At 39.8% G+C, this 17,797-nt stretch overlaps 1 long non-coding RNA gene across 3 annotated transcripts in view; it reads left to right on the top strand.

Annotated features, from left to right (window-relative positions):
* Nucleotides 1–17,797, top strand: part of LOC105489469 (uncharacterized) — a 349,939-nt gene that overhangs the window by 251,310 nt on the left and 80,832 nt on the right. For all 3 annotated transcript variants that reach the window (XR_011625157.1, XR_011625156.1, XR_011625155.1), the window contains one exon: nt 375–485. This is a non-coding gene — a long non-coding RNA (uncharacterized lncRNA). The remainder of the gene's footprint in view (nt 1–374; nt 486–17,797) is intronic.

The following is a 17,797-nucleotide window of genomic DNA, read 5'->3' as shown; positions in this document are numbered from 1 at the left end:
TCATATATTGGATGATCTGGATAAGGAAAGCCCAAGAGACATGTAGATGTAAACAAAGCCCAGCTTTCATTTTTCTGGCTTAGATCTAATTTGAAATGTCCTGAGTGGTAGAACTTCTTTCTATCCGTTCTCCTCAGAGACTTTCTATTAATCAAATATTTCCTATTATCAAGAAACATTTCCTGACATCCAGTCTAAATTTTTATCTTTCTTATGGCATTACATAATTTGGTTAATAAAATTATCCTATTAGCAGATCAAAAATGACATTCATGTTGTTACCCAGTTTCTTGTTGTTGCATCATGATTATGTGACTCTAAAGCAACTAGGAAATGAAGTGAACATCATTTTCTTTTATTCATCTCTCCCATAGATATGAAGAGTCAAGTCACTAGAAAACAGAATATCATGTGATCATGTTTGACTGCACAACTGGTCTCTATCAATATCTATGCCTGAAGAGGAAGAATGTTTGCCTAGTAAGGTAAAATATTTGGTTATCTACCTCTGTTTGCCTGACTTATCCCTGCTGGTATTAGTAACCACTATACAGGAGGAATAAATAGAGAGAAAATTACAAGAATGTGTGTTAAGATCCCGGAATTAATAGCAACAAAATTATTTCATATTGCTTACATTAATACTAATCTAAAGCTTGCTAAGATGCAAGTAAAACATTAGGGTCAAAAAAGACAGAGGTAACTAGAAGCCCTCTTGTTATGTTGAATGGGAAAGAAAAAGAGTCCACTGGATGTGAATCACATGAGTCATTTCCATGTCAGGTGCCTGCAGCAATTATTTTCCAATGGGTGCTTGATAAAACAGGAGATGGAAAACTCAATACATAGCGTCAATACTGATCACAGTTCATTAGCACAGCAAGTTGAGGACAAGCGATGGATGGATGTGCCTTGTCCTCCAAGCATCTGAAGTGCACTTCCTCAGGCTTCTGTCTTCTCTTCTGAGTTGCTGAGTCTCTGTGCTGTTTGACACCCTATAACTGGAGGGTTATGATTACTTAATGGGCTTCTGTGCTTAACTTGATAAAACAATAAAAAGTCACACAGAGAAATCTTAAAAAGTCGAGGTAGCTTGTAAGGCCACAGCTCCACTGTTATTTCATACCACCTTCCTCTCTCTCTCACTTCTCCATGTTGAAATATGCCCCTTTCCTTGAGATATGAATCACTAAAATACAACAACTAGTTTTAAAGTATGCATAGTTGACCAGACACAGTGGCTTACACTTGTAATGCCAGCGCTTTGGAAGGCTGAGGCAGGAGCATCACTTGAGGCCAGGAGTTTGAGAGCAGCCTGGGCAATAGAGCCAGACCCTCTTTCTACCAAAATAATAATAATAATAATAATAATAATAATAATAATAATAAAACAGCTGGGCATGGTGGCACAAGTTTCCAATCTCAGCTACTCAGGGGGCTGAGGAGAAGGATCAGTTGAGCCCAGAAGTTTGAGGCTGCAGTGAGCAATGATGGTACCACTGTACTTCAGCCTGGGTGACAGAGCAAGACCCTGTCTGCTAGTAAATGAAAAATAAAATAAAATATTGATAGTAGTATTTAGTGGGGAAACATTAATTTGAATCTACTCATAATTTTGAATTTTGAGATCTGGATTCATTTAGTAAAAATCATGTTGAGTACATTTTCAAAACTATTTGAATACATGTTCTCCTTATCTTATTCACTAATTTAACTTTACCATAGCTTTGGAGAGAATGGCTTGCCTCGTGGTGTGTGATAACTCTTGGGTGGGCAGGACTCCATCAGTAGCTATTCCTGAGACAGGAAATGGTGGCTCTGTCATCACAGTTTCATTGGAATATTTGGTGTAAAATGCAAAACAAAACATGGCAACACATGGCAGGATGATAACAGAGGGGCTGCGGTGACATGTTGCAGGGGTCGTGACAGTCATAGACACTTGGCATCCTAAGGACCAAATCTTAAAAGGAAAGCCTAAGACAATTGTGTATTTCCCTTTGTAAATGGCATTAAACACATTTAAAAAGTATTACATCTAGAAAGCTAAGTTAATGTTCGAGTCCCTCTAGTCTCCTATCTGCCCACCTCCCACCGCCGCCTTCTGGCACATTTCATAGAGAGGATAATTCCTTTTAAATGGATTTCTCTCTGGGCAGCATTTCCTTTCTGTGTAATAATGCATCCTGCACAACGAGCTCTTTAGACTTCAGAACATTATAATTTAAAGAGAAGGCAGAATCATCTCCACCAAATGTGGAAATCTGATTGTGCAGAGGGGAAGACTTAACTCGCTCAAGTTGTGCTCTAGGGCCAAACCCTTTTCCATTTCTACTGAGGACGTCTCTGGAGTGCTGAGAGGTGGAACTCCAATTAGGGGAAGACTGAGGGGCTGTTTCTATAGACGCTCCATGGGAGGGCCACTTAATAACAGGAAGCTCATTGGCCCTGAAGCCCCCAGGGTCCTCCAGAGGGCTAGAGTGCCAACAGGGACATCCTTGGAGGGGTCTTCACCTTGGGCTTGGAGTGTCCACCTCACCGTCACTCTCAGATGATTGTCTGGCAGCTGCAGGATGTCCCAGGGCCTGACTTCTCCCTTTCACAGCCTCACTCATCTCCCTGAGGTGTCTTTCCTGAGGTTCTGGAATCAAGAAGGTTTAGTAAATCATATAGGCCTGTCCAGGACCTTTTCAGGACAGATATTTCTGGATTCTTTCTCTCTTGACAGGTAACTCTTCCATCTTCTAGGAATCATTAATGAGTTTTCTAGTTCTCTGATCTCTTGGTGATACTGTAACCAGCAAGATATTTTGTTGCCTTGTCATTTTGCCTAACCCAATTTTTATTTTTTCTTGAAAAAAAAAATCAGTATAATATGCTAAGATAACAGAACTTTGGGCTGGTCTTCTAAGGACATGGTGTCAGCCTTTTAAAAGAAAACATCAAAGCAAGCAACTAACGATCGCAATAGAAGGCCAACACTGTTCCTTCTAACAGCAGGTCAGAATCATCATCTCTCTGGCTTTGAAGAACTCTGCATTGCTAGGTCTCTGTTTCTCCCAGCCATTCTTTTCAGGATTTTCTGTCTGCTGCCATCCACTAACCTTTGCATCCCCTTTCTCCAGCCTACCCCTCATGTGGGGGTAAGAGCCCATTGTATCTGTAAAAATACAACACATGCCTCAACACAATTTCTAGCTTAGTCACGGCAGCCACCAGAACACTCCACAAATGTAAAAGATGACCCCAACCTGATGGCATTGGAATATCTAACTCAAAAATAAACTTCATTCTGGAGAAATAGGAAATTTATCCAGCATAAACAACTTCAGCTCTTTCACTGGTGAAAATAAAAGGACTTGTGGCAAATCAAAGCACCACTTGGTACAGAGACTGCTGTTTGCTTGGTCAAAGGTGGGACTGTCACCCTTTTCAAAGCCTAATTGCCTTCACAGCAATCTCCCCGGTATTGGCTTTCCTGTTTGTCTTATTAGGGCTGCAAAGTACACCCTGTGTTCTCCTCGTAGGGAGTATCTTGTTTCATCACTAATTGTCAAGATTTGGGAAAAGGTCAGCTAAGCTTATCTAAACACCTACTAAAAATAAAAACCCTTTGAATGATTATCTTTTCTAAAAAGATAAATTATGGTGAACATTACTCATAAAATTTTATTTAATAATCTATTTAATAATCTTCCTCAAGACATTTGCATTTCTTAATAATGTTAACACATTTCTGACATTTTATTAATGTTTTACAGATTAGAAAGTGTGTAAACAGCATTTTGAGATAAGAAATATTATTTTTTTCTTTTTAAAATTTATAGATGATAAAATTACATTTCAAATAATCTATATAACTGGCTCATGAAAATATAGCAAACCAAAGTTTCAATTATTCCACATTGCTTTTCATTGATTCTTAGACTGAAGAATGGAAAGTTCATGGACCTGTAATTAGTGACAGACACAAGAGGGACAGATGAACTCCTGATATTATATCTAAACCTTGACCCCTCCCTCTTCTTTCCAGAGTAGTTCAAAATTACACCCTGTTCTACCCATTGTGGGCCAAGAAGCAGCACCTGATGACCCCATGTTACATGGCGAGCCCAAAAGGGACCATTCTCACCCTAAATAATTTCATGGCATGCAAGACCAAAGAACTCCATAATGGCACACACCAGCTAGTAGCATGACAGAGGACACAAGGGAGATTCTGAACCCTGCTACCTCTTTGTTTTGTGGCTAAAAGTTCAACAGATACAGGATTTGAAGGCATCCCATGCTGGGATTGGAGAGGCTCACCTTTACATTGTTTTGGGAAAGTATTATTCTTCTCCAATGAAGTCGTGTGTTAGATGCAAGGTATTCTAACTGATCTTGGGATTGTCAACCTTACCTTCTTCTTAGTTCAACCACAAAAAGACAAGGTTTGTGCACCCCTTGTCTCAGTTGTGAATAAATGTAGGCCTAATCCTGAGGATAAAAATAGAGCAATGTCTCATTAAAATTCAAGTTATATGAGGACAAAGTTGTTTTCTTTTCTGTTTTGTTCACTGCTGCTTCCTTATTATTGCCTACAAAGTGCCTGGTACATCATAGAGGCTGAATATGTAATATTTGGATGGAATATAATATATGGATGTGTGTGTATCTATCTATATGTCTGCCTGTCTGTCTGTCTATACCTCAACACTTTCTCAAATCTGATCATCCCAGTCTTAAACAGCATGGTGTAGTAGACAATGATCATTCTTCTAACAAACATTCTCCTCTTTCCTTCCCGGTGATAAAACTCTCAATTTTTAGCTGGGTGCATGACCATTTAGAGGAAAGACTGCATTTCCCAATCTTCCTTGCAGCTAGACCTCACCATATGGCTAGGATCTGAGCAGTAGGTGGAGGGGAACATCTCCTGTCCAAGTTCAGCAGGTATTTGCCTCCTTCCCTCTGCCTAAATGTGTGTAAGATGACTGGAACACCAGAGGCCAGGAGGTGGAAGCCACATGTTCAAGATGATGGAGCAACTCCATGGCTGGAGCCTGAGGTCCTGACAATCATGGTGCACAGGCCCATAAGCCACTGTTAAGCCACTGTTATTTTGGGTTTTCTGTCAATGCTTTTTTCCATAATACCTTTATAAAGTTTTCTAATAGTTGAGTAAACACAACATTCTATTTTATTGCTATATTCTTAGTTTTGTTTTCATTGAACATGATTTTTGTGGAGTGTTGCTTCTGCTTGTAATCAATGTTGACTCATCCTAGAAATCCAATCTCAACTCTCCTGTGTGGTAGAGGCTCAGATGGAAACTCCTGCACATCTTGTTTCTTTCTGCCATTGTCAGTGGACAATGCATGGCAGTTTGCAGGGACAGGATCACTGAGCATGAAGAGGATAAATGTTGACATCTTGGAAGATTTCCTTTTTTTTTTTTTTTTTTTTTTTTTTTGAGATGGAGTTTTGCTCTTGTTGCCCAGGCTAGACTGCAGTGGCATGATCTCAGCTCACTGCAACCTCCGCCACCTGGGTTCAAGTGATACTCCTGCCTCAGCAAATCCCCAAGTAGCTGGGATTACAGGCATGCGCCACCATGCCCTGCTGATTTTTGTATTTTTAGTAGAGATGGGATTTCACAATGTTGGTCAGGCTGGTCTCGAACATCTGACCTCAGGTGATCCACCCACCTCGGCATCCGAAAGTGCTGGGATTACAGATGTGAACCACCGTGCCCAGCCAGAACATTTTCAATCTGCTTTCTGCATCGTAGCTTTACTGTTCAGTTTGAAGAAAATTCTCTGAAACCAGTCCTATACATTTTTCAAATGCATGGCAAAACAGGCCAAAGATACAGACTAATTATTTTCCCATGAACCTACTCTACTTCCTGTGAAGTACGGATTCCCACCTACACTTTAAGTAGCACCTCTCCGCTAGTGGTCCCAGATTCCTCTCTTTCTCAATTGTTTCTTAAACAATGCTTTCTTGATCTACATTCTTACAGCCAATATTTTATTGAAATTCATTTCACTTCCTCCTATTTAAGAAAGAAATCACCATGAATAAGTTTTTCACTATCAGCACCTTTCCTGGTATTTCCCGCCCAATTCAAATGGCTTTTATTGCCATCACTATCTTCTTCTTGAGAGTTACTGCTTTCTTTTTGCTTGTATGTTCCATTGTGTTTCAGACATCTCACAGGTTTTTCAAGCTCAGCATTTTCATATTTGAAGCTCTCATAATTGTCCTCCCATCCACACCTGTTCCATTTCCTATGTTGATCATTTCACTCTGTCTCAGTGGCCTGAGTCAGAAACCTGGGAGATACCCTATCTCAAAATGCTGTTTTGAAAATGAATAAGGTCACATATGTACACGCACTTTCTAATCCATGAAACATTAATAGAATGTCAGAAATATGTTAATATAATTGATGAAATGTGAATTTCTTGAGAAAGGTTATTATCCAATATGCGTTATCCATATTATTTAATATGAATTCATTCATTCAATATGGATGAATTGGTTCCATATTCAGTTGGTCACCAAGTCGTCAATGCCAACACAGGCTTTGGTTTTATTCTTTTGGCCATTATGTCATTTAATTTATCATCACTTATTGCCTGAGATTTATCAAGAGTCTTCACACTCTGCTTCCAATCAGCCCACTTCAGTTCATCCCCCACGCTTCAGTCACAGTTCTGTCTACACTAGAATCGTGGGCATATGACTCTTCTCTTAACTCCCAAGTTGAGCAAGTCTGAACTGAAGCCCTGGCCACTGCCTGCTCTTGGGCTTCATCTGCCAGCCATCCCTTTAAATTCTATACTTCTGCCAGCAGCAGTCTGCAGTTGGGGGAATTGGGGGAGTGGGCTTTGGGGTTAAATTTGCATCCTCCTCATATGCCCATTTTCCTTTCAGACAGCCTTTAAAACCCAGCAGAACTGTGAACTGTCAAGCACTTCCCTGACCCGCAACCTTGGCGAAGGATCAAGTCTTACCATGTAGAATCTATTAGACCACCTGTGAGCAGCTCCATAGCTGAGATCACCTTTGCCTCTATCTTTGGCATCAAGCAAGGAACTTCACATCTAGTGGGTTGTTGGAAGTTGGTTGTTTAATGAACTCACAGGAACAGAAAACCTGACTGCATGTTCTCAATTATCAGTGGGAGCTAAACACTGAGTACACATGGATGCAAAGAAAGGAACAACACACATCAACGCCTACTTGAGGGTGGAGGGTGGGAGGAAGGTAAGGATCGAAAACCACTTATCAGTACTATGCTTATTACCTGGATGACAAAATAACCTGTACACCAAACCCCCGAGACACGCAATTCACCCATATAACAAGCTTGCACATGTACCTCTGAACCTAAAAATAAAAGTTTTTTTAAAAGTTAGTTGCTTAAAAGAGTAAATAAAATTCCATTTGAATCACCCACGTCTCTCAAGGGAGAGCTATGGATTATTGGAATAGGTGTGTTTCTCTCCCTTCTCTACCTATCTTTCCTAATTCAGAAAAATTGTAAATGCAGGTAGACTAATTTATTTCTACACAGTACTGTCTTTTTGCAACATATAGTTACTTCAAATTCTACCTGAATTTTTTTCTCTCCAAAACAAGAGGGAAAAGCAACATCTCAACCAGATTATTTTAAGCCTTTTAACATTTTAGTTTTAGAGTTTCTGAGTTTGTTTTCAGATAGTTCACAGATGATTAAAAATCAATAAGGTTTCAACATTTGAGAATTTATCTCCTATTGGACAATCAGTGCATAGAATGGCCAAGACAATTTGTAATTTTTGATCAAGTCCTTATGATAGAAATAAAAAACAGAGCACGACTAATCCCATATTTTAAAAAAGGTTAAGGGAATGAGAAGATAATTCATATTAACTGAGTACCTACTGTGCATCACACACTATGCATGGAGGTTCATGGTGGTGAACTGAATCTTCACATATAATCTAGGAAGTGGTTATGATTACTATGGTTTGACTACTGAGTGCAGTGAGATTCAGAGAGACACAGATCTATGGAAATTAGCTCACAGCCTTTCCAGTACTCCAGACCACAAATGCTATTATTATAACCTGTGGGAATCCCTGACATTAAGGCAACAGTATATGCTTTAGTCCAAAAATGTTCGTGAACATATTTTTTTCTTTAATTTCAGTAGCTAATTCACTTGTTTGCATTTAATTTCATAGATTTTTTTCTTCAACGTTTATTTTAAGTTCACGGGTATATGTCCAGGATGTTCAGGCTTGTTGCATAGGTGAACATGTGCCATGGTGATTTGCTGCACAAATCAACCCATCACCTAGGTGTTAAATCCATCACCCATTAGTTATTCTTCCTGATGCTCTCCCTCCCCTCACCTGCCCCTGACAGGCCCCAGTGTGTGTTGTTCCCCACCACATGTCCATGTGTTCTCATCATTCAGCTGTCACTTGCAAGTGAAAACATGCAGTGTTTGGTCTTCTGTTCCTGTGTTAGTTTGCTGAGGATAACAAAGGACACGGATCCTCAGCAAACTGAGGATAACAGTTCTATCCATCCTTTGCAAGGATATGGTGTCATTCTTTTCTATGTCTGCATAGTATTCCATGGTGCATATGTTACCACATTTTCTTTATCTAGTCTATCATTGATGGGCATTTGGGTCGATTCCATGCCTTTGCTATTACAAATAGTGCTGCAATGAACATACGCATGCTTGTATCTTTATAATAGAATGATTTATATTCCTTTGGGTATATACCCAGTACTGGGATTCCTGGGTCAAATGGTATTTCTGCTTCTAGATCTTTGAGAAATCGCCACACTGTCTTCCACAATGATTGAACTAATTTACATTCCCACCAACAGTGTAAAAGCGTTCCTTTTTTCTTCACAACCTTGCCAGCATCTGTTGTTTCTTGACTTTGCAATAGTCATTCTGACTGGAGTGAGATGGTTTCTCATTATGGTTTTGCTTTGCATTTCTCTAACGATCAGTGATGTTGAGGGTTTTTTTAATATGTTTGTTGGCTGCAAGAGTGTCTTCTTTTGAGAAGTGTCTGTTCATGTCCTTTGTCTACTTTTTAATGGGGTTGTTTTTTCTTGTAAATTTGTCTAAGTTCTTTGTAGACTCTGGATATTAGACCTTTGTCAGAAAGATAGATTGCAAAAATTTTCTTCCATTCTGTAGGTTGTCTGTTCACTCTGATGATAGTTTCTTTTGCTGTGCAGAAGCTCTTTAGTTTAATTAGATCCCATTTGTCAATTTTGGCTTTTGTTGCCATTGCTTTTGGTATTTCCATCATGAACATTTTATACATATTTTAAAAATAAACCTCTTATTTCTGAATAGCTTTAGATTTATAGGAAAATAATGAAAGTGATGCAGAGTTTCTATTATTATTATTATATTATTATTATTTGAGACAGAATCTTGCTTTGTTGCCCAGGCTGGAGTGCAGTGACATGATCTCGGCTCACTGCAACCTCCACCTCCCGGGTTCGAGCGATTCTCCTGCCTCAGCCTCCTGAGTAGCTGGGACTACAGACGTGTACCACCATGCCCGGCTAAATTTATTTATTTATTTATTTATTTATTTATTTATTTATTTTTGAGACGGAGTCTCGCTCTGTTGCCCAGGCTGGAGTGCAGTGGGGCGATCTCGGCTCACTGCAAGCTCCGCCTCCTGGGTTCACACCATTCTCCTGTCTCAGCCTCCTGAGTGGCTGGGACTACAGGCGCCCGCCACTGAGCCCGGCTAATTTTTTATACTTTTAGTAGAGGCGGGGTTTCACTGTGTTAGCCAGGATGGTCTTGATCGCCTGACCTCATGATCCACGTGCCTCGGCCTCCTAAAGTACTAGGATTACAGGTGTAAGCCACCGCACCCAACCTTTTTTGGTGTTTTTAGTAGAGACAGGGTGTCACTATGTTGGCCGGGCTGGTCTCAGACTCCTGACCTCGTGGATCCACCCGCCTTGGCCTCCCAAAGTGCTGGGATTACAGGCGTGAGCCACCACATCTGGTCGAGTTTCTCCTATTATTAATAGCTTATTTTAGTGTGATATCTGTATGCCACAATTAATGGAACAATATTGATACATCATTATTAACTTGAGCCCATACTTAATTCATATTCCTTAGGTTTTAATCTGACTTTCTTTTTCTGTTCTTGGATCCATTCAGGGTACCACATTACACTTAGTCATCATGGCTACTTAGGATTTTCTTGGTTGTGACAATTTTTCAGACTTTCCTTGTTTTGATGACCTTGATAACACTCATCAGGTATTTTGCGGAATGTGCCTCAATTTGTATTTGTCTCATGCTTTTCTCCTGACACATAGGTTTCTCATCAGTGAAACATACAGTTTGAACTGAGTGATGGATTGAGTACCTCTGATTTTTCCCAATGCTTGTACTGTGCTTTACTGAAGAAGTTACATTAACTATTTCAGGAATCCACAGAAAACATAAAACAGAGGCAAATTGGCTCCATAGAGACACATTTCAGATAGAGCTTCAGCAAATGGACACAGCAGACATGGCCCTTCTCTTCAAATGTGTTAGGATAATAATACATGCATAGAAATAAACATGAATTAATACTTCACAGCTATTATCAATCCAAAGATAACGCCTGGGCTTTTAATGCCTTTTTCCCCTTTTATTATAAAACACCTTTCATGCTATTTTACTTTAGTGGGAAATTACTAAGTGAAAGACCTATTCCCATGTTCAGTTGCTCCTGGTCTTAAGCTCTTCATAATGTTTAGGCACTAATAATGCATTTGGGGTTTCAAATCTCCAGGGATGAATGTTGGTAAGGATAAAGCTGAAATGAATGTTAAGATAATGTGCTAATAAATGTTATATCCTGCCTATTCTGAAGGTTTGCAGGACTCTGTGGATTAATTGTGAGACTCAGAGAAGAAACCAACTAGACAGGTATCGCATGTGCTAAAGAAATAAAAGCTAGCCTGCTATATGACAGAAAGCTGCCTTTCAGTAAATGGTTGCTGGATTGAGAAAAGACAACCGCAATGATGATAAATAAAAAGATAAGGCAACGACTTGCTGAAAAAATGTGCCATGTATCAGGCTCCTGCCAAGTGCTTTCTAAGCACGGTTTTACTTAATCCCCATAAAAATCTTATGTGGCAGCCACTGTTTTCATTCTTTCCTTTTTTTTTTTTTTTTTTGTGATGGAGTCTTGCTCTGTTGCCCAGGCTGGAGTGCAATGGTGCGATCTTGGCTCACCGCAACTTCTGCCTCCCGGGTTCAAGTGATTCTCCTGCCTTAGCCTCCCAGGTAGCTAGGATTATAGGCGTCTGCCACCATGCCTGGCTAATTTTTGTATTTGTAGTAGAGATTCAGTTTCACCATGTTGGCCAGGCTGGTCTCGAACTGCTGACCTCAGGTGATCCACCCACCTTGGCCTCCCAAAGTGTTAGGATTACAGGTGTGAGCAGCCAGCCTTCCATTCTCATTTTAGGATAAGGAAATGAGGCCAGGAGAAGTGATTTGCTCAAGGTCACATTGTCAGTAATTAGTAACACCACCTGAGAGTTTCTTATCTTCTCAGAGCAACATTCCTTGATAAGAGGACACCTAATAAAAGGGAACAAGCTGAGGGCGAGAGAGTGCTTCTTGGGAAATCTCACAGCACAGAGATAAACACTTCCTCCCAGCCCAGATAGTGAGACAAAAGCAGCTCCAGCGTTCACTCAGCTTCCGACATCACAATTGAAGACCAAATTGACGCACCTTACATAGAACACATGTGTCCCTCATCATCCCCTGGGTGACTCTCTGTACAAAGCTTCTGCATTTAGTTATTTTCCATATTTGTGAAGGATAAACAAGGCTTCTTTTAGTGTTTTATCATTCATGAATTAGCTCTTCCCTGAGCCACTGTAAAGTCCAATGTAAGGTGATCAGATGCCAGTAGGTCAACTCAAGGCTTTGAAAAATAAAAATTCTTCATGTGTGAACTATAAATCCAACCCACATTTGCTTTTTTTCTTATTATTATTCTTTAAGTTCTAGGGTACATGTGCACAACATGCAGGTTTGTTACATATATATACATGTGCCATGTTGGTTATACAGAAAATTGTATTTGCCATGTCCTGCTTGCTTAGGGTAAAATGTTGGCTGGTTTTTTTTTTTTTTTTTTTTAAGCCGTTAATATTGGCAAATCTTGTATAGATACAAGTGGTTGTAATTCTTACTGCCATCAAGATGGTAGATGGATGGCTTTGAATTTGGGCCAGGTGAGCAAAGACAACCCCTCCCTGTCCACGTTCCAGCTGTTTTGCTCACTGTGAGGACTCAACTGCGATATGGCAAGTACCATTTCTGTGACTTGCCCAGCACATGTAGAACCATCTTGAGCCTTTTAATAGCCAGTGCAATAGTTTTCATAAACTTGTAAAATAAGATGCTTTTTGTTTAATACTCAAGTGCATTAGAAACCTGGCATCAAGACAAAAAGAAAATTTGTTCTCCTGAGATTCAGTAGAGAGATTCAATATCACATAATCATTCCAGAAATTTCAAAATGGCTTATTTTTATTTGGTGCCAAGAAATACCAAGCTCCAGAAACTTCCTATAAAGCTCATCTTGATAGTTTTTAAAATACTTTAGATATCACACTTATCCATAATTTTTGAATGGCAGCTGGAGTTTAGAATTCTGTTTCCTCTGAGGCACTATCCCATAGCACCTGTTTTTTTTCTTTTTCAACTCTCTGTATGTTTGGATTTTTGCCAAATATTGCTATTGATCAAAGGAAGAAAAAGTTGTGCTTAGTTTTACAATGCTGGGTCCATCAAGATTGAACGTGGTCTTTCTTTGTCAAAACGTAGACTTACTGTGTTGGTGTTCTTCAACCTGCTCTGCCTCACCTCCACAACAGTTCATCATCACAGCTGCTCCCATTATAGATGTGGGATGATGTGTGGAATGTGTTCATTACTCTTTTTGTAAACACACACACACACACACACACACACACACACACACACACACACACACATATCATAACTCGCGTTCAATGATCTAAAATCCAAAACTCATTTTGGATTTAATTACATATATTGCTTTTTTTTTTTTTTTTTTTTGATATGGACCTCACTCTGTCACCCAGGCTGGAGTGCAGTGGCATGATCTCGGCCCACTGCAACCTCCACCTCCCAAGTTTAAGTGATTCTCCTGCCTCAGCCTCTCAAATAGCTGGGATTACAGGCACCCATCACCAATCCTAGCTAATTTTTGTATTTTTAGGAGAGACGAGGTTTTACCATGTTGGCCAAGACAGTATATTGCTCTTTTCATGTTCTGCAAAGTAGAATCATATAGCAGAGAAGAGAGGCAAAAACTAGTTAAACTTGGTTTACACTCTCATTTTATTGCCTGGACATTTCATGATCCTCTCCACAGCATCTGCAAAGCTAATAGATCTAGATTCTCAAGATTCCAACTCCTCCCAGCTTTTGTCCACTCTCTCTGTTTTATCCCACATGAGTTTAGACATAACCAAAGTCCCTTCACCAGTTTTCTTGAGAAATCCACGTATGCCATTGATTTTGAGTTTAATGAGCTTTTGGAACGTCTTGGACTTTGGGAGAGGGTCTCAGTGTAGCGGAACAGCTTTCCTCAGCCCAGCTGGCTTCTTTCTCATCCACCTCTCCCAGTTCTTAAGTTCTCATTTCAAGATGGCTCTATGAAGAGTCCTTTCTTTCATTCTTTCACTTATTCAGAACAAGGATCTCATCCCACATTTGCACAGGATGGCTCCTCGAGGTGTTCTGAAGAATAAAGAGACTTCCATTTGGCATGTGTGGAGTAGCCATCTTCTCCCTGCGTCTTCCCATGGTCGTCCCTCTGTGAGTCTACTCTAATCTCTTCCTACAAGGATAAGTCATATTGGATTAGGGTCTACCCTGATGACCTTATTTTAATTTAATTACCCCTTAAAGATGCTACTGTATTTCCAAATACAGCCACATGCTGAGGTATTGGAGGAGAGGACTTCAACATATAAATCAGGGGCTGACACAATTCAGCCCATGAGACTCCTCTTAAATGAGCAGCTCATATAATTGAAGATGCATGAGAACAGAGACCTTGTCTGCCTAATTGTCTCCTGTATCCCTCATGCTTATGAGAGTGCCTAGAACATGGTAAAGCCGGAATGAATAGGGATTTACTGTTGTTGAATAAGTTAAAGGTTGGAGGAGATGCCCAGCACAGAGTAAACAAGTAGTACTATATCTCTGCTAGATTTCCCAAACAGTCCTTACACGATGTTTCCCAACTATGTTTTAGGAGAAAGTGAGGAGGGGCAGGCATATCATGAACACATATGTGATGCTGGAAAATTTACTGCTGTTGTTTTATTTCCAAAAGGTAGATTCAGGGTGTAGATATCACTTGCCTTACCTTCTCCCAGCCATGCATCTACAGCACTAATACTGAACAACAAGGTTTTCCTAGCATCCAATCTCAGAAGACCAATGTCACAAATGTGACTGAATTTATACTTAAATAAAAAGAAAATTTTAAAGTATATTTTTTTCTTGAAAATTTTAGCATTTTTAGAAATACAGAACCACCATTTATATTCTTCAATAAAAGTTCTTTCTTTTTAAAAGTTCCCAGTTGCACACAGATGGGTCCTTACCCAATGATCCATTGCTAGCTACTTAGGCCACACAGGTTTGAGAAGTTGATGGCATTTCTATTATTCGTCTGAGAATCTCTTTTTGGTTGGTCTATCTATATTAGAACTTCTTGGAAAATTTTGTTGATGTTGTAATATTTGACTCATAGACTAAGAAGATAGAATAACTATTTAACAATGGTGTGTTTTGAAAAAAGGCATATAACTTACGGGGAAATAAGATGACTCTTCTCTCATTACAGTGTTTTATGATTCTCTCTGAATTCCAGCCATTGTCCATCACTATAACTGTGGGCATTCTTTTGAATCATCACTAATCAAAGATGTTTGTCTCCAGAGCTCTTGGCATCATATAATGTATAGCAACCTCATGTGAGCTATAAAGAACCGCGACACCAAGCATGCAGCATAGCTCCATAACAGAAATGAATACATTTTAGTCATCAACAGTGCATTCAAGAAAAGGTGGGGGTGTATATTATCAGTGAGCATTTTGGGGAGTGGCAAATAAGTATAAAAGGGCTCTATTATTAGTTCAACCTAGAGAGAAGAAGTACTAACTACAACCCCAGAGGAGAAGAAACACTAACCAGCAACCCTGGAAGGAAGAACTACTAACCAGCAACACCAGAGGAAAGGGTGGCAGGCAGAGCAGCTTAGACTCAGACACTTCTACTCAGCAGAACCCACTCTCCTCTGTCTTGTGCATTGTGCCTCTGATGTTAGTATTTGGCTGAGAACCATCCAAATGGTTCCAACCAACCCTCTCGTGCCATGATGGACTCATCTCATGCCATGATGGAGTCATCTCATTCCATGGTGGAGTCATATCATTCCATGATGGAGCCATCTCATGCCATAATGGAGTCATATCATATCACGATAGAGCCATCTTATGCCATGATGGAGTCATGTAATGCCATGATGGACTCATTTCATGCCATGATGGACTAATCTCATGCCATGATGGACTCATGCCATGATGGACTCATCTCATGCCATGATGAAGCCATCTCGTGCCATGTGGGAATCACCTTGTGCCATGATGGAGTCATCCATCATGGATGGAAATACACATGGAAAACACAAAGGCACTTCCCTCATTACTTCTGCCTCAGGTGACTGGAAGTAGAGAGCCATTTGCCATTTGAAAATAAGACTACTCCATCTTTGACTTCCCCAACTGTCATGCCAGCATTTCCACCTCCAGGTGCCCTGATCCCAGGAAATGTTCTTTAACCTGACATTTGCTAGATGCTTGTCAATACTCTTCTTTCTTGGGAGATCAAGGGGTGGGGGCCCTCAGAGTGCTGAGGAGGAGACACCCAGCTGTGGGTGAAGCCTCATCTGTAGATGAAGTAGTGAGGAGACTAGCAACTCATTGTAATTTATCAGAGAAAAAGTGAAAAGTTGAAAAAAAAAAAAAAGAGAACAACAACCTTTGGGAGAATGAAAGATCTGAAATATACAGAAAACTTCTCTGTTCAAGTAAGTACTCTCAGGGGAGCTTAGAGTATAAGCATCACCAAATTTCTCCTTAAAGGGCTAGATAAAAGGCTGGGCACGGTGGCTCAGGCCTGTAATCCAGCACTTTGGGAGGCCAAGGCGGACAGATCAAGAGGTCAGGAGTTCAAGACCAGCCTGACCAACATGGTGAAACTCCGTCTCTACTAAAAATACAAAAAAATAAGCCAGGCGTGGTGGCATAGGCCTGTAATCCCAGCTACTCAGGAGGCTGAGACAGAAGAATCGCTTGAACCTGGCAGATGGAGGTTACAGTGAACCAAGATTGCGCCACTGCACTCCAGCCTGGGCGACAGAATGAGACTCCGTCTCAAACAAACAAACAAAAAACACTGGACTAGATAGTAAATATTTTAGACTTCATGGACCAAAAGGTACAATCAAGGATATTATATAGATAGTCATCTAGACACGTAACATGAGACCATTTAAAGAATGTAAAAGCCATCCTTGGCCTGTGGGCTGTACAAAAACTGGCAGTGGATCATAGATTGCTGAGCCCGGAAAGACAGGTTTGGTGTGCTATTGGACATCTATCTTCTCTTAAAAGAAAAAAGAAAAGAAGAAGAACAACAGCAACATCAAAAAAAAGAAAAAAAGAAAAAGAAAATTTAGCTATGGGTAAATTTAAGTTTACAGTAATATAGCCTTAAAATCAATATAGTACCTTGGATCTGACTTCCATTTTTAACAGCTTCACTTAAGTACTTTTAAAGGCAGGGATATGAATTGGAGTTTGTTGACCTCAAAGATCTCAGGACAAAATTTAGTTTTTCCTGACTTTATGGTTTCAGAGTCGATATTTTTAAAGTGGACTGAGAAATATTGAGAATGTCAGCTTCCCAAGTTATACCTTTCCTTCATATGCTCCTCTGCATAACAGTTTATGAGACTGTGTTCTCAGAAAACACTTGGAAATGAAAATAATTGCCTTGTTCTAGGAGATAATATTTCAGAAGTGAAGACAATATTTTTCGTCAGTGGATAAAAGGGAAAATATAGTATTCTTTCTTCTTAGAGTGGTGTTGCTGATAGCTCATTTGGGAATATCACATACAATTACTCAAGCTCACCTAAAATTAATAGATACAATACAAAAGCAATGACTTGAAGGTGGGCATGCTGGATATTTACCAATATCATTCTGAACATTTTAAAGGATACTTGAAGGCATTTAGCCTCTGTATGTCAACGACGTCTTTGAAAATAATTTTTTATGAGGGACCCATGCCTTATCAGAGTAGAGGCAGAAATCCCTGTTAAGGATTAGTACAATCATTTCAAAAAGGGAGGATAAAGGATTGGATAAGGGTTGTAGTATCTTAGAAGGTTGTCTCAGAATTGAGATATATTTTGAGAGCCCAATTTGCTAATGAAACTGTATGAGGAAGGTGAGGGAAAGAGTGAAGACAAAGATGAATCCTGCATTTCTAGTCTAGGAAATTGGGTAAATTATGGTACTAATTCCTGAGAGGACAGCTCCCCTCTCAGGGGAGAATTTAAAAATTCTGTATGGGGGAGAATTTAAAAATTCTGTTTTGCACATGACATGTTTGAGACTCCTGAGATCTCC

Source organism: Macaca nemestrina, chromosome 6, assembly GCF_043159975.1.
Source record: "Macaca nemestrina isolate mMacNem1 chromosome 6, mMacNem.hap1, whole genome shotgun sequence".
Lineage (NCBI taxonomy): Eukaryota > Metazoa > Chordata > Mammalia > Primates > Cercopithecidae > Macaca > Macaca nemestrina.
Note: the sequence above shows the minus strand (reverse complement) of the source record. Positions and strands in the feature narration are given on the sequence as shown.